This window comes from Salvelinus fontinalis, chromosome 33, assembly GCF_029448725.1.
Source record: "Salvelinus fontinalis isolate EN_2023a chromosome 33, ASM2944872v1, whole genome shotgun sequence".
In the NCBI taxonomy this organism is placed as follows: Eukaryota; Metazoa; Chordata; class Actinopteri; order Salmoniformes; family Salmonidae; genus Salvelinus; species Salvelinus fontinalis.
In genome coordinates this window covers 40,086,743-40,105,418 of record NC_074697.1, presented here as the reverse complement: position 1 = coordinate 40,105,418, position 18,676 = coordinate 40,086,743, and the positions used below count along the sequence as shown (strand labels likewise).

Below are 18,676 nucleotides of genomic sequence, written 5' to 3'. Positions count from 1 at the left end.
GGCATTTCGGCCACCCTGTTAAGCTCCTGGATGTTAAAGGTAGAATCCCCACCCTGTTAAGCTCCTGGATGTTAAAGGTAGACAGTCCGGTGTTCCGGGGGCAGCACAGTGGGGCATCCACGCCAAATGCAAAGAGTCATAGTAGTGGCACTGGAGTGCTGGAACAAAGCCAGCATGTAAACACTGTGGGTGAAGCTGGTCTCTTCCATTGACTTCATATTCTTATTCACGTTCACACTTCTTCACTGGATTGATGTTAGGCCTGGGGTCCTGTCAAACACTCCAGTGTAGCTAATGACGTGATGAAAAAAAGAGCAATTGTGTCATTATCGCTGTATCTGTGAATGTGAGATAATACTGTATTCTGAACACACATAATAATGGATTACCATTCTAAGCTGTGGGTCTTCGCTACAGTTCCTTTCACATGCATACACACACCCGCATACACACACTTATGCACACACACACCAGTGGTGTAGCACAGTTTTGTGTGTGTGGGGGGGGGGGGGGGGGGCCAACCCCAAAAGAAAACAGCAAAATTCCTGCAATTCTACACATTTTGCCATGGGCCAAAGAAATAAATGTGCAGTTTTATTGTCAATATCCTGCTATTCACACACCCTGCCATGAGTGAGAGAACATTTTGCTATTACATATTTTGCCATGAGGCTGAGATGTATTTTTGCCTGTTTAGAGCACTTTTCCTGCAGGTGGGGGTCCTTCAGGGGTCCCTTTGGCCCCTCTCCAGCAATGGCAAGCATAGTCTCTCTGACCAGCCATCTGAGAAGTGTGGTATGGCATGTGGGAAAAGAGCATGAGGAGAAGGGAAAGAACTGTGAGTAATAATAATTCATTTAATTTGCAGAGCACTTTCATCACACCCAAGGCAGTGGACTTGCATCAATAGAGTGTATGCATCGGGGCATATTGTCATTAGTAAGGTTGGGGGTCTTCTGTACAGCTGCAGTCAAGACAGGCTCATACTGTAATTTGTACACTGAGTGTACAAAACATTAGGAACACCTGCTCTTTCCTTGACATAGACTGATCAGGTGAATCCAGGTGTAAGGTATGATCCCTTATTGATGTTACTTACTCGGTTTTTCATGCTAAACAGTTTCCAGTATATATCAAGAATAGCGCACCACCCAAGGACATTCAGCCAACTTGACACAACTGTGGGAAGCATTGGAGTCAACATTGGCTAGCATCCCTGTTGAACGCTTGACACCTTGTAGAGTCCATGTCCCGACGAATTGTCCCAATATTTGGAAGGTGTTCCTAATGTTTTGTACACTCAGTGTAGTACAGAGCATTCAGAAAATATTCAGACCCCTTCCCTTTTCCACATTTTGTTACATTACAGCTTTATTCTAAAATGTATTAAATACATTTTGTTCCTCATCAATCTACACACAATACCCCTTAATGACAAAGCAAAAACAGTTATTAGAAATGTTTGCTAATTTATGAAAAATTTAAAACGGAAATACCTTATTTACATAGGTATTCAGACCCTTTGCTATGAGACTCGAAATTGAGCTCAGGTGCATCCTGTTTCCATTGATCATCCTTGAGATGTTTCTACAACTTGATTGGAGTCCACCTGTGGTAAATTCAATTGATTGGACATGATTTGGAAAGGCACACACCTGTCTATATAAGGTCGCACAGCTGACAATGCATGTCAGAGCAAAAACCAAGCCATGAGGTCGAAGGAATTGTCCGTAGATCTCAGAGACAGGATTGTGTCGAGGGCACAGATCTGGGGAAGAGTACCAAAAAATGTATGCAATTGAAGGTCTCCAAGAACACAGTGGCCATTCTTAAATGGAAGAAGTTTGGAACCACCAACACACTTCCTAGAGCTGGCCGTGGGGCCAAACTGAGCAATCAGGGGAGAAGGTACTTTGGTCAGGGAGACTTTGTTGAAGCACCTTTTTGGTCTGTAATCACTGCCAAAGGTGCTTCAAAAAAGTACTGAGTAAAGGGCATGAATACTGTGATATTTCCTTTTTTTTTTATTCAAAAAAATTCTAAAAACCTGTTTTTGCTTTGTCATTATAGGGTATTTTGTGTAGGCTGAAAGGAAAACAAAAATGTAATACATTTTATAATAAAGCTGTAACGTAACAAAATGTGGAAAAAGTCAAGGGGTCTGAATCCTTTCCGAATGCACTTGGTTAGGGTAAGTGTACACTTGCGTAATGAAGGGCATTGACCCGATATCTGAGAAAAGAGCTTCAGCTTTGTTTTCACTAACTGTTCTAAATGCTGATATTGATGGGAAGGGATAGGTTTCCCTTGAAATGGACAGATAGTCAATTAATCTAGTCCAGCCCTCATCAACAGACTGGCAGCATGGATCATTGAGCACGGTTGGTGCTTCACAAAGTGATTGGACCAGTGGCTTTGTCTGGGTTGGCTTGGCGGCAGGAAGAAAAGGCACCAAAAAACAAACAACATTTGTGTTCACTTGTGATTTGATATGAAAGACAGTGATCTGGAAGAGCAAATAATATCATCATCAACGCCAAAATGAGTTATTCCGCCAGAACATTCATGTTCCCCTCCGAAAATAATGCTACACAAAAACATCTCTAGCCCTCTAAAGCCACAGGATATTGTCATATTCCTCAAGATACAGTATTTGATCTCACTGAGTGAGTCATCCTCTCGTCTGACACTGGGCCACATTCCATCATACAAAACATCACTCCGGTGCAATTTTGTAAAAATATTTCTATTGCATTTTGGCATATTAACACCTAAAACACTTTTTAAATAAACCTGAACCTTTCTGTTCAGCATAATTTTGAACAGATTGAAATGATTAGCATCAATAACAGACTAAGTTTAACTCAAAATGCAACAGGGTTTACGAAACCGATTTGTTTGTGGTCACAGCACAAGGAGAGGCATGGAATGAACGGGGGAGTTTATTGGATAAAGAAATGTTAGATAAAGTCTGGTTTCGGAGCCCACTTCTACTTCCTGTGGTCTCTGTGTCCCCTACTGCTGATCCAGCCAATCCAAGAGAGTACTGCAGTGTCCTGAAAGGAAAAAACATTGCTACAGTTATATAGTGAACATACTGACACCCTATACTAAACTTATATACAGTACAGTTATATAGTGTACCTACTGACACCCTATAATAAACTTATATACAGTACAGTTATATAGTGTACCTACTAACACCCTATACTAAACTTATATACAGTACAGTTATAGTGTACATACTGACACCCTATACTAAACATGTACAAGTAATGGGGTTCAGCCAAAAGGTAGGGCATGGTAATAATCACAAAAATACAGCAGAGACCACAGTCCAATAAATGTATGTTAACCTAACCAAGTGGGGAAGTGGAATTGGTTCCTTCACTGAACCTGCTCCTCTCCCAACACAACTAAATCAAGTATCCTGTGACGGCAGGCTTTCCGTTAAGCAGTCAATTAAGTGATAATGCCCTCGAAGCCGGTGTTTGGAGCATATACAGTATTGGCACGGGTGTTGTTAGGACCGAGACAAAGTCAAACAGTGCCAATATATCCTCCAAACGCTGGCTTCGAGGGCATTATCACTTTTACACAACGGGTTACCAACATATTCAAAAAATGTATTTTGCTGAATTTAATCATACTATATTTCATCATTCCACAAGATATACAGTTGAAGTTGGAAGCTTACATAGACTTGTTTTATAACCACTCCACAAATTTCTTGTTAAACTGTAGTTTTGGCAAGTCGGTTAGGACATCTACTTTGTGCATGACAAGTAATTTTTCCAACAATTGTTTACAGACAGATTATTTCACTGTATCACAATTCCAGTGGGTCAGAAGTTTACATACACTAAGTTGACTGTGCCTTTAAACAAAAATGATGTCATGGCTTTAGAAGCTTCTGATAGGCTAATTGACATCATTTGAGTCAATTGGAGGTGTACCTGTGGATGTATTTCAAGGCCTATCTTCAAATTGAGTGCCTCTTTGCTTGACATCATGGGAAAATCAAAAGAAATCAGCCAAGACCTCAGAAAACAATTGTAGACCTCCACAAGTCTGGTTCATCCTTGGGAGCAATTCCAAACGCCTGAAGGTACCGCGTTCATCTGTATAAACAATAGTATGCAAGTATAAACACCATAGGACCACGCAGCCGTCATACCGCTCATACCGCTCTGTCTCCTAGAGATGAACGTACTTTGGTGCCAAAAGTGCAAATCAATCCCAGAACAACAGCAAAGGACCTTGTGAAGATGCTGGAGGAAACAGGTACAAAAGTATCTATATCCACAGTAAAACAAGTCCTATATCGACATAACCTGAAAGGCCGCTCAGCAAGAAAGAAGCCACTGCTCCAAAACCCCCATAAAGAAGCCAGACTACGGTTTGCAACTGCACATGGGGACAAAGATCGTACTTTTTTAGAAATGTCCTCTGGCATGATGAAACAAAAATAGAACTGTTTGGCCATAATGACCATCGTTATGTTTGGAGGAAAAAGGGAGATGCTTGCAAGCCGAAGAACACCATCCCAACCGTGAAGCACGGGGATGGCAGCATCATATTGTGGGGGTGCTTTGCTGCAGGAGGGACTGATGCACTTCACAAAATAGATGGCATCATGAGGCAGGAAAATTATGTGGATATATTGAAGCAACATCTCAAGACGTCAGTCAGGAAGTTAAAGCTTTGTCGCAAATGGGTCTTCCAAATGGACAATGACCCCAAGCATACTTCCAAAGTTGTGGCAAAATGGCTTCAGTGCATCAAAGTCAAGGTATTGGAGTGGCCATCACAAAGCCCTGACCTCAATCCTATCGAACATTTGTGGGCAGAACTGAAAAAGCGTGTGTGAGTAAAGAGGCCTACAAACCTGACTCAGTTACACCAGCTCTGTCAGGAGGAATGGGCCAAAGGAAGCTTGTGGAAGCTTGTGGATGGCTACCCAAAACGTTTGACTCAAGTTTGACTCAAGTTAAACAATTTAAAGGCAATGCTACCAAATACTAATTGAGTGTATGTAAACTTCTGACCCACTGGGAATGTGATGAAAGAAATAAAAGCTGAAAGAAATCATTCTCTCAACTATTATTCTGACATTTCACATTCTTAAAATAAAGTGGTGATCCTAACTGACCTTAAACAGGGATTTTTTTTACTAGGATTAAATGTCAGGAATTGTGAAAAACTGGGTTTAAATGTATTTGGCTAAGGTGTATGTAAACCTCCGACTTCAACTGTAGTCCCGACACAAATCTAGGGTTGCTAGAATCATTCGTTCTATCGGTTCGGTTGCTAGAGACGCGACCCAGTCGTTCGGGCTTTTTGTTTTGTATCTATGGCCGTGACCCAGTCATTTGTTCTAAATGTTCCATTGCCATACTGCCTGGCAATGTTATTATCCCTTGCTTGCTAGCTAGCCAACTACAGCTAACTTACAGTCACATCAAAAAGTGCAGCAAGAATGTCAGCATAGCTGCATTTACATTTGTTTAAGCTGTTTTCTAGTGAATTTATTTGGATACATCCATAACAATGAGCTAATGAGGCGCAATTTCGCCTGGCATTGAAAATGTGCTTACTAGTCAGGATACTGATGTTCAGAGGAGCTAGCCAACAACACAGCTAACACAATCACTTCAAAATGAAGCTGGAAAGACTGCAAACTAGCTGCACTTCGTTTCATTTTACCTTTTTTCAATTTACATATATTTGTATATATCCATAATAATGATGCCAGCTGATTCATGATTTTGACTGGCTGAGAAATGCTGCCTGCTGGTCTGTCTTGTCCCGACAAGTTCATTACTATGGGACAAATTTGAATATTGAAACAATGTTGCAAATGTTGTAGAGACAGACAAAAAGGTTATATAAATCTCTGCTGTTGAAAACGAAATATTAGTCTAAAAGAAATGTGAGATTATGTCTAGATGCTTTTATAATGGAGATCAAATTTATAAATTCCCTGAAAGGCTGATGAGACAGTGGATTGCGCAGTCAATTGGAACAGAGTAAATAGGCATTTTAACGTCATAGATTTAGCCGGTGGTAACCTGTGGAATAGACACCGGCTGGAATGCGGTGTTAACCAATCAGCATTCAGGATTAGACCCACCCCGTATATAAAGTGGTGTAAATTCTGTGGCTTTTGGGTACACACAGTAAATAACTGCAAACAGCCAGCAGAGGGATAATTAGAGCATGTGCATTGCCAATAAAAGTCTGCAGTGAGGGAGATATACAAACAGGCCCACCGCTCAGTACACAGCTGCATCCAGGCAGCCAGCACAATCGGAGCATCACTCATCCTCCATACACAAACCACCCTCTTAATGGAACCACTGAATAGACTTGTTATCCTCTCTCGTGGTGATACAAGAACAGACTCCTTCAGGAGGTAAAAAGAACACATCCTGGCAGTCGTGTGAGAAATGTGGGCGATGCACAATTGGCATAGCGTCGTCCGGGTTAGGGAGGGTTTGGCCGGTAGGGATATCATTGTCTCAGTATGTAAAATGTAATGTAATGTAAAATGCATGCACTCTACTGTAAGTCACTCTGGATAAGAGCGTCTGCTAAATGACTAAAATGTAATGTAAATGTAAATGTGGAGTGTGTTAAAGGTGATTATGATGTCACACTCGTTAATGATTCTGGACACGGTGGAAGGCATGCAAGGTTTACCTAGCAGCCGGTTGGTCAAAACATGTGTGCCTGTGTCACTGGACCATTTTAGTGCACCTGAATTACTTTAGCAGCACTGTAGCCTGCAACGCATTCTCATTCCGCCAAGCACAGCAACCTCAACAAGAAAGCATTTTCACTATAAAATGGGAGAGGTTTTTGTCTGTCTGAAATCTGCATACAGCAGGCTCACAAGAGAATCGTATTCGAATACAGGAAGTATTAATCAGCAGTACATTCTAAAGGTGGAGGAAGAGACACTACCGCTGCTCTGTGCTCTGACAGTCTTGGATAGGATCCAAAATCCCCTGAAAAGCAAGAGCCCCAGCTCCCATGGGGCAATTCTCTTACACTATCCGCAGAGAGGTGCAATAGATCCTCACCTTCTATCCCAACTGTATAACTTTAGAGGTCAATGCATAGATGCAACATTTTTGTCAGGGTTAGTAATAATGTGCTCTGGAGCTGTGCAGGCATTGGATTCGTTTAATTGCTTTCTAGAATGATTTCCCTGCATTGTGTTGCACATTTTCTTGTCACTCCTAATCTAATATTTTTGAGGTATTGTGCTATTATCATCATCTTGCATTAAGTTGAATTGCCATTTTGCAGATTTGTACGGTCTTATTGACAGCTCATTTCCAAGACAGCTCATTTCCAAGTGTAAAAGCCGTATATGCAAGTCATTTGGCACCTTTCTCCTCCCAGACTGGCTGTGGTTACAGTGCCAGCGCCAGACATACATCACTCCTGTCAATTGTCAGATGTGGCCGTGGATTTCAGTAAGGCAGCATTTGAGGTCTACGGAGACTTTTCCGCACAGGGAGTCAATGGCGTGTTTCCAATGCTTATGTCAACGGTGCTGTCCCTTATAATAGCTATGTCCTTTCTTTGGTGCCAGTGACCTCTCCATCTTTTAATCCCCCAAATGCAAAAGGAAGACATATTCAGAGCAAAATACTATTCCATGAGTACAAAATCATTGGTAAAAAAAGATATTGTGCACAAAAAGCTACTGTACTGTATGCATCAATTTCATTGTGTTTGAACAAGAGGGCTTTATATAATATTGGGTTTGATCCAGGGAAGGCACAAATAATATTCTACCCATTGGTTGGATGCGTATCTCCTGAAGATCTAAAAACATGTCCAATGTAAAACATGTCCATCTTGGCCAGGAGCATGGAGCAGACATGAGTCTATCCAGTAGCATTGGTGCTCTTTCTGTCTGTCTGCTCCCTGTTGAGAGGTCTGTGAGGTGGATGCACATACTCAGGCGTAATCAGAGCCTGCTAAAACCCTATCTAGAGATAGGAGAGCTGCCTCTGGTTTGGTTTTTCTGCACTAGGCCTCAGCGGGAGGCTCGCTGCGTGACTTCCCAAAGCTCCTCCAGGCAAAATGGAAATCAAACTGACTAAGTGCATCCGGAAGACAAATTCATGCGCATTAAAGCAAGTCAATGAAATGTGAATCTCATTCTTATCACAGGGAGAGGTGTAATGTAGAGGCGCTGGACTACTAATAGGACTGCCAGACCATATAACATTATTTACCATGTCTCTCTCTCTAGCATACGTTATCTATCTCAATCTGAAGCAGTCAAAAACTAGGGTCAGTTGTCTGAGTGCACTTTGGCATCGCCTCCTCCTGTACAGAAATAAGGTTCTCACTGGCCATTTCTGTATAGTGTTACCTTTCGGTTTTCACTTTAAGTGCTGTGTTAGCATGCTGTGCTCATACGGCGAGCCTCACCTTCCTTGAGATTTTCTTAAGCGATGCCATCCGTGTGCACCAGTACTCTGCTCTCAGATTAGTCAAGATCCACTAAGGTGCACTATTCTGTTCCATTGTGGCCTTGAGTAATGATGAAGCTGTTGAGTGAGAATAAAAAGGTTCTCGGGACCTGGGACCTGTGGGTCAGAGAAAAATGGAGGATCAATCAACATCATATAATGCACACTGACATTGTTGAGAGCCAGTGTGATACTTTTATATATGCATTTCCACTCATCATCTAGTCTCAGAATGAACGACTAAGGTAATGGACCTCTGATCAATGGAGATACAAGAGATGTGAGGAATGGAATGGAAGGTGGTTGCTATATGCTGTGAGGCAGCTCCCTCTACAGTTCTCTCTACACCGGACACGAGATAGAGATGTGACAGAAGCCTAAACGAGGCCTGTTATCATTCCCTCAACTCAAATTTATTTAGATGAGATTTCACTTGTTTCTTTCATATTGGTTGAATTACAATAGAACCCAATATTTATCTGTACATATATTTGACCAGGGGTTTCATTCAAACTGTGTGTGACTGTCTGAGCTTTATCTCGGGGTTAAGATTGGTGTTCTGTATATCCTGCATGAGGTCAGCTTGCCAAGTTTGCTCTTTACACCCATTCTAATAAACACCCATCTGTATTTAAACGATCTGGAGATAAGATGCATTACAAAATGATTCAGCTTCAGTCTGTTTTGGAAGTCTGAAGAAGTCAGTTGGATTTACTGTCCCTAATTCTGCCTAGACAGAATCATAAAAAAAAACATGGAAATTCAGAACTGGAGATTTAAAAAGACCATAGAGCAAGGTATGTTACTTTCTAATGAATAATACAAAGAAAAGACTGTTGAAGTGCATTGTAATCTGCAATGTACTGTTTACTGCATGTAGGCCTACAGCAATACATGGACAGATAAACCCCCAACACAATGCAATGTAACCTGTCCTATAGGATATTCATAAAACATCAGTCCATGTTTGCCCTCTAGCGTAGTTTTGTTGTGCCGTAACAGGCACCGTATAGAAACCGAGACACCTCATTGTTTTTTTCTGGTGGGTGGGGCGAGCGGGAATGTTGGAGGGGGGGGGGGGGGGGGGGGTTATTGAAGGAAAGATTCGCCCATTTTGAATATTGAAGCGATGTTTCCATGTGTACATGAGCAATTCGCCATTCAAACAGGCAGAAATACAGGCAGAAAATGATCACATGATGATCTGATCATATGAGCAAAACTTGTCATACCGGCTTTATTTCTGCCTGCTTGAACGGCGAATAGCTCAGAGACACACGAAATGACCCCGGGAATCGATAGAACATCACTCAGATATGCACAAATACGATATAACATTCAATATGGGTGAATCTTTCCGTTAAGTAGACCTGAGCCAGCTGTTATTGTATTGGTGCCCATGGGATTTCCCCCACAAACAGCAACAGTAGTACATTTTGGGCAAATTTTATGACAAGCAAAACGCTTTCTGAACCCAAACGGACATCTTTCTAATAAATACATTATTAGAAAAACAGCTTTGTTTGAAGTCTGTAGTAGTTCTCAAAGCGCATGGAGCAGTCGTATCTGCCTGCTGATCGCTAGCTCGAACTCCCGTGAAACATAAAAGGACGAAGTAATGAATGACAATGATTTTAAATTAAATATTCTTTGTTACTGTAATCATTGTGTGTGTTCTTGTGCTTAATTGTGTTTGATGGTAATGAACTAGATGATAAGTGAGCCTATAGCCATCCATTTCATACAAACTGGATTGTTAGCTAGATACTAAATAACAATTTAATCAACCTTGTACAGTACCAGTCAAAAGTTTGGACACACCTACTCAATCCAGGGTTTTGTAGAATAATAGTGAAGACATAAAAACGATGAAATAACACATGGACTCATGTAGTAACCAAAAAAGTGCTAAACAAATCAAAGTATATTTTAGATTATTCAAAGTAGCCACCCTTTGCCTTGATGGTAGCTTTGCACACTCTTGGCATTCTCTCAACCAGCTTCACCTGGAATGCTTTTCCAACAGTCTTGAAGGAGTTCTCACATATGCTGAGCACTTGTTGGCTGCTTTTCCTTAACTTTGCGGTCCAACTCATCCCAAACCATCTCAATTGGGTTGAGGTCGGGTGATTGTGGAGGCCAGAACATCTGATGCAGCACTCCATCACTATCCTTGGTCAAATAGCCCATACACAGCCTGGAGGTGTGTTGGGTCATTATCTTGTTGAAAAACAAATGATAGTTCCACTAAGCGCAAACCAGATGGGATGGCGTATCACTGCAGAATGCTGTAGCCATGCTGGTTAAGTTGAATTCTAAATAAATCACAGACAGTGTCACCAGCAAAAAAAAAAAACACCACACCTCCTCCTCCATGCTTCATGTTGTGGGAAAGTAATTTTTCTAATAACCAAAGGAGAACCTTTAGGGAACATCACAGTTCTGAGAACGTTCAATTAACCCAATAACATAATATTTTGGTGTGTTAGAGAACATTTACAGTGCATTCAGAAAGTATTCAGACCCCTTCACTATTTCCACATTTTGTTACGTTACAGACTTGTTCTAAAAGGGGATGAAATTGTCCCCCCCCCCCCCTCAATCTTAACACAATAACCCATAATGACAAAGAAAAATTGGTTTTTAGAAATATCACATTTACATAAGTATTCAGACCCTTTACTCAGTACTTTGTTGAAGCACCTTTGGCAGCGATTACAAACTCAAGTCTTCTTGGGTATGACGCTACAAGCTTGGCACACCTGTATTTAGGGAGTTCCTCCGATTCTTCTCTGCAGATCCTCTCAGGCTCTGTCAGGTTGGATGGGGAGTGTTGCTGCACAGCTATTTTCAGGTCTCACCAGATGTTAAATTGTGTTCAAGTCCGGGCTCTGGCTGGGCCACTCAAGCACATTCAGAGACCTGTCCCGAAGCCACTCCTGCTTTGTCTTGGCTGTGTGCTTATAGTTGTTGTCCTGATGGAAGTTGAACCTTCGTCCCAGGCTGAGGTCCTGAGCACTCTGGAGCAGATTTTCATCAAGGATCTCTCTGTACTTTCCTTCGTCCATCTTTCCCTCAATCCTGACTAGTCTCCCAGTCCCTGTTGCTGAAATAAATCCCCACAATAAATCCCCAAGGCATGATTGGTGGAGTGCTGAGAGATGGTTGTCCTTCTGGAAGGTTCTCCCATCTCCACAGAGGAACTCTGGAGCTCTGTCAGAGTGACCATCGAGTTCTTGGTCACCTCCCAGACCAAGGCCCTTCTCCCCTGATTGCTCAGTTTGGCAAGGAAGGCTAGCTCTAAGAACAATCTTGGTGGTTCCAAACTTTTTCCATTTAAGAATGATGGAGGCCACTGTGTTCTTGGGGACTTTCAATGCTGCAGACATTTTTTGGTACCCATCCCCAGATCTGTGCCTCGACACAATACTGTCTCTGAGCTCTAGAGACAATTCCTTCGACCTCATGGCTTGGTTTTTGCTCTGGCATGCACTGCCAACTGTGGAACCTTATATAGACACGTTTGTGCCTTTCCAAATTATGTCCAATCAATTGAATTTACCACAGGTGGACCCCAATCAAGTTGTAGAAACATCTCAAAGATGATCAATGGAAACACAATGCACCAGAGCTCAATTTCGAGTCTCATATCAACGGGTCTGAATACCTATGTAAATAAGGTATTTCTAAACACCTGTTTTCGCTTTGTCATTATGGGGTATTGTGTGTAGATTGATGAGGGAAAACATTTTTATCATTTTTCGAATAAGGCTGTAACGTAACTAAATGTGGAAACAAGGAAGGGGTCTGAATACTTTGAATGCACTGTACATAACATTCCCCTGTAAAAACCCACCACCCGCCAACCCCTCTTTTACGCTACTGCTACTCTCTGTTCATCATATATGCATAGTCACTTTAACCATATCTACATACTACCTCAATCAGCCCGACTAACCGGTGTCTGTATGTAGCCTCGCTACTGTTATTTTTACTTTTTACTGCTGTTTTTATTGCTTTACTTACCTATTGTTCACCTAATACCTTTTTTGCACTATTGGTTAGAGCCTGTACACGTGACAAATAATCTTAGTTTTGATTTCATTTGTTTGGCTGTTTGAAAAATAACCTTCTCCTAACGTTCTGGGAACCTTGCATGTGTTTCTTAGGGCTAGGTGAGGGCGTGGTTGTCCAATGGTTCTTTTATATAACCTTTCCACAACTTTCTGGGAATGGTTCAGAGTAGTTCCTTGCCTTAGGATTATTCTCATCACATTTAACTTGACCCCCAAATGTTTTATTTTCTTGGTATTTCATTACTTTAACAGAACATTTCCTAAATATGTTTACAATTTTAGTAATGTTCTAGTAATGTTCTCCAACTGGTTTGGCATTGGGAATGTTCTCAAAAAGTTCAGACAATGTTAAGTAATAGCATTCTTCTGTGGGAATGTCAGTAATTCAGCATTACATTTCATACAGGTTTGCTCATGGTTCTAAAGTCATGTTCTCAAGTCGTCCCAAGAACGTTAAGAAACAACATTCTTCTGTGGGAATTTCAGTACTTCAGCAAAACGTTTCCTTCAGGTTTCCTGGTGCTTGTTTTTAAAGTCATGTTCTCAAATTGTTCGAGAACCAAAAACATACGTTCCCACAACTTCCAAGGAACCAAATGTGCTAGCTGGGTACTCTCGGAAATCCCAGACCTAGCTGGAATATTACGGGAGGCAACCCATCTGACTAAAATAACTATTATGACATCCTCACTGTGTACTGATCATCTCTGTAGTCAACTGCTGGAGATGTCTTAGAGCATTGCTATAGTTATATGGAAAGAGGGATAGACAGTCTGATTCTTCTTCCGGTAGACTATTGAGATTCAATGGAGTGATAAAGACAAGTGCAATATCGCCCTCTAGTGATAGGAAAATATAATCCGTGAAATCACCAATATTATTTGTAGACACGTTGCAGGTTTGGCATTTTTGGGCCTATCAGGTATGACATGCAACCTTTCATAAAATTATATATCAATGTCTTGGAACATGTGGCCTTGATAAAATATAAGAGGAAATTGGTAACTTCTCATTCGTAACAATAAATATTGCATGTAGCCTATCAACAGCTTAAAATTAAATATTTGTGCGTTCTGTTGACTAAAATCGAAGTAAAGATGCATCACAGATTATCCATTATATTGACCAGATGCTCTAGTGTCCGCTCTAACAATTAAAATACATGTATTCAAAAATGGAAGTCAGTCGGAGGAGGCAAGATCAGGTGGGAACATTCTAACCAATGAGAGGGAAGATACGCGTGTGAACAACAGGCACAACGGTTTCCACTAGTTACCACTGTCGAAAGTCAAAGATATCGTGGCTATATCGTAAAAAATCATGACAACTAAAATGTGCATTGTTCTTAACTGACTTGCCTAGTTAAATAAAGGTAAAAAAAATATATAAATTGTAGAAATGGGCGGGGTTTAAGACTTTGTGTCTGTGGTAAATAGTGACATCCAGGCACAACACCGATATAGTGTTTTTTCACAAAGTTGCCGTGATGTCACGCGTCCTACTTATGTCAGTACACTCGTAACAACGGAATTAACAATTTTTAACAAAGAAATCAACATTTCCCAACTGGCTGATGTTACTACTCTTTTCTTAAGAGACAAAGACCAGGTCGTCCATGCCCTTAATGCTATAACTGCATTTTCTATTGCATCAGGATTAAAACTGAATGTTTCCAAATGTGAAATCGTATGTTTATTTGACTCTGATAAAAGAAATAGAAAATATTCCTGTTAATGACTGTTAAATATTTAGGAATACAAAAAAACACTTAGTCAGACAACATATGAATTTCTCTCCTAAAATTAAGAAAAGCAAAAATATATTTAATAATTGGCTAAAAAGAGATCTTTCTATACTTGGGAAAGTACTTCTGTCCAAGGCAGAGGGACTGTCTCATTTTTTGTACCCCTCATTATCTTTATTTGTAAATCCTGCTACTTGTAAAGAGATCAATAAGACCTTTCTTGACTTCATCTGGAAAAATAAGTCTCACAAACAAAAAAAGTCAGTCCTCTCATAAAAGAGGTGAAGGCGTTCTGGAAGTGTTGGATTTTGTGACATAAATAACACTTTCAAGATCAATTAGTTGAAAAGATGTTTGATCAGTACTGATGCAATGTGGTAGTTCATTCCAAATAATGTGTTTAATAAGTTGAGGTCTTCAATTTTTACTGAAATGTAATTATATTCCTGAAAGATTACCCGCTAAATTGGCTAGGTTTCACCAACAAGTTTTAATGGCCTGGAAAATAGGTTTCCTGCACAATTTTTCCCCACATAAAGCTATTTTGTGGAATAATTCAGACATAACTGTAAGGAATAAGTAATTGTTTTACCCCAGCTGGCATGTGAGGAATTCTGACTTTGTTCTTGATGTTTTCGACAACAAGGGTAATATTCTCACATTTTAAAAATGTATAACATTGAAAGAGTTTCCAATATCTTTCAGAGTTTAGTTCTGTGATCAAAGTCGTTTCCAGTGGTCTAACTACACGAATGAAATCTCATCTTAGCTTTGGTGATGATCACAAAGTTTATCCAGAACTCAGATTGGAAGGCGTGGGCTTACTTGAGAAATCTTGTTGTAATAAATATATAAGACTAATTCTTCATTAAAAAAAAAACAACTTACACAGAGAGGAAACTTTTTCTGGAACATGCTTATTCCTGATATTGTCTGGAAAAATGCATGGTTAAGGCCTTACAAATATCGTATACCAAACAAAGTTAAGGAAGTGCACGTAAATTTTTTACATAAGATATATCCATGTAATTCTATGATATCCAAATGTGTGGTGTAGTATCTCAGGAGGTCTACCCCGGGGGATGGTAATAGAGGGGAGGTACGTGAGGCGACGTTGGCTCCCTCTGCTGGGAATACGGGAGCTGGGCACCCCGACACGGACAGCTCTAAGTGGAGGTAATTAGAGGAAAGTGCCAACCAGCCGTGGAGGCCAAATAAAAGGAGCACGGTGGCACACCGCGGGAGAGGAGGGGGAGAGACCGACACCAAGCAAAAGTAGAGAAGAAGGACCGAGCGAAACCCAAGTGATTTTCTTTGTTATATTTATTTTCTGTCTTAGTAAAGTTGTTTTTGTGGACTAAAGCCTCCCTGTCTCTGTGTCAATCTCTGCACGCTCAACCCAACACCCCACGGTTTACCACAGTGGCTATTGATGATATCTGCATTTTCTGTGAAAATCTGTCTCACTTGTTCTTTGAATGTAAATCTGTGTCATCATTTTTGGAAAAACTTGCAAAATACTTATTTACCATTATGAACACTACCCATGTTTTTGACATGAAGGATATAATATGTTACTATTGCAATGATAACAAGACCATTGAAATGATTGTGATTTTTTTTAAATTCTTGATGCCAAGTACTTAATACATGATTGAATGTAACTATTTTATTAAAACATTAACCCTAGTGAATAACAAGAATAACATTTTACTGAATCATAATTTTTTTCTTCCAGTGATTACAATTGCACTAGAATTGTTTATTTTATTTTTTTATTACTTTATTTCTGTATGTTAGCATTTTCTTGTTAGTACGTGCGTTCTGTTTTGTTTGATGTAACAATGTAAATTGTTCTGTATTTTGAATTTAAAAAAACTCGTAACAGAATCATTAAGAAACATATATTTAACCAAATAAGCCACATGTAGCAAATAAGCCATTATAGGTTTTGTCAACTAAATTTAACACTCTCTCATTGACCTCCATACAAAAACTCCACCCTTGGTGAGCGAAAAACACGACAAACTACACCTGCCAGAGAAAGATTTTCGGCCAAGTTCTCCCCCTCACTTCACCTCTTCTCTGATTACATTCCATTCTCCACATTGAATCCTTCAAGTGTTCTTCTATAATATCATGGTGGTCCACAAAGAAACGTTTAAAGTGCATGCCACTACCTACTGTGTTGGAATGTATGATCAATCATGATTGGGACAATTCTGTTTTACCTTGAAAATAAAAACAATGTTTTGGAGAAATGTCCTCTGGTCTGATGAAACAAAAATAGAACTGTTTGGCCATAATGACCATTATGTTTGGAGGAAAAGGGGAGAGGATTGCAAGCCGAAGAACACCATCCCAACCGTGAAGCACGGGGGTGGCAGCATCATGTTGTGGGGGTGCTTTGCTGCAGGAGGGACTGGTGCACTTCACAAAATCTATGTTATCGTGAGGGAGGAAAATTATGTGGATCTATTGAAGCAACATCTCAAGACATCAGTCAGGAAGTTAAAGCTTGGTCGCAAATGGGTCTTCCAAATGGACATTGACCCCGAGCATACTTCCAGAGTTGTGGCAAAATAGCTTAAGGACAACAAAGTCAAGGTATTGGAGTGGCCATCAAAGCCCTGACCTCAATCCTATAGAAAATCTGTGCGCAGAACTGAAAAAGTGTGTGTGAGCAATGAGGCCTACAAACCTGACTCAGTTACACCAGCTCTGTCAGGAGGAATGGGCCAAAATTCACCCAAGTTATTGTGGGAAGCTTGTGGAAGGCTACCCGAAACGTTTGACCCAAGTTAAACAATTTAAAAGGCAATGCTACCAAATACTAAGTGAGTGTATGTAAACTTCTGACTCACTGGGAATGTGATGAAAGAAATAAAAGCTGAAATAAATCATTGCAATATTTTTCTGACATTTCACATTCTTCAAATAAAGTGGTGATCCTGACCTAAAACAGGGTATTTTTACTAGGATTAAATGTCAGGAATTGTGAAACATTTACACTCAGTTTATTTGGCTAAGGTGTATGTAAACTTCCGACTTCAACTGTAGTTCTACCAATCTGTTTTACAGCCTCTGCATATGATACATAATGACTGATTCTATATCTCTGAGCCTCTCTCTGTAACTGGCATCCACCAAATGCTGCACTGTGTTCTCCCCCACAATTACAGAACTTAACCTTCACATTGCTTCCACATTCACTGTAATCATGTGCACCTCCACACATATTTTGTATTTATTTTACATTGAGCAGCTACATGTCCCATTATTTGGTATTTAAAACACTGCAGTGCATATGGGACAAATTCTCTAACATTGAAACTAAGGAATCCTATCTGTACTTTTCCTTGCAAGACTTTCTCAAACCTCTGCATCACTGATAAGCTTTCACTTGTTTGACCCTCTTTCCTACTGATCAACCTTTTGGCCCCAATCACTCTTCACATTTTCTTTAATATTATCTGTGGACATAGATATTGGAACCCCAGTGATGCCTCCTCTCTATCTAGCATAAGCACCAGGGACATGGCTTTTAATCTTCTTTCCATTAAGTTTTTCCATTTTCAGAATCTTCTCTTGCTGAGCCTGGCTACCACACAATATTAACAATCTACCATTTCCAATGAACCAGGCTAATTTCACTTCACCTATCTATTTCTCTACAGCATTAGACGTATAGGGTGTAAGTGAGACCGTGTGGTCTCATCAAACACTATCACCACTTTCCACTCCAACACATCATTACTCTTGATTCCTACCTTGTCCCTCTTTATCGTTTGTTTACTAGATGATCCACAGCTTTCTGTATCATGATTTCTCTTCTTTCCACTACCGACCATGCCGGTGCTTGACCCTCATCCTTCTGCTCCGTACCATCAGAACTGACACCCATATCGTTAGCATTCCACCACACCATTTGCTTCACCAACCTTTTCTCCATTTCCTCCATTTCGTCTGCAGTACTAGCCGCCATTTCCATCCTCCAACCCTCTCTCCCCTCCAAGTTGTCAGTTCTAGTAATTATATTTCTATGCATGTATTAATGAGGTGTCACGTGCTCGGGAAAGACACCTTACTGCAATAATTATTCAGCATAGTAAACAAAACCAATAGTAGGCTTATACAAACGGCATTAACTTTAAATTAGTGAGAGTTGAGGATATATCGTTAAACACATTTAATGTAGACAACATTTTTCATTTCAAATTTGATCGAAGTATCTATTTATGTAAGCGATTTAAGAATCTCGTGTCTAATACCAACCACGTCCCCTTCCGTTTCGAATGGTTGCATGCTCTATGGTGAGGCTGTTGCTATAGTAACAGATACGGAGAGCAGACAGTAGTGGC

At 40.3% G+C, this 18,676-nt stretch overlaps 1 long non-coding RNA gene across 2 annotated transcripts; it reads right to left on the bottom strand.

The window, feature by feature from the left end:
• Positions 1 to 546: 546 nt before the first annotated feature.
• On the bottom strand, positions 547 to 18,625 carry LOC129832257 (uncharacterized). Of its 2 annotated transcripts, none has more exons than XR_008755892.1 (3): positions 18,086 to 18,625; positions 8,455 to 8,612; positions 547 to 3,056 (listed from the first exon to the last, which is right to left on the bottom strand). It is a non-coding gene; the product is annotated as an uncharacterized LOC129832257 (long non-coding RNA). The 2 variants fall into 2 exon arrangements; XR_008755893.1 differs by having other exon boundaries at positions 838 to 3,056; positions 18,257 to 18,625.
• Between the last annotated feature and the right edge of the window lie 51 nt (positions 18,626 to 18,676).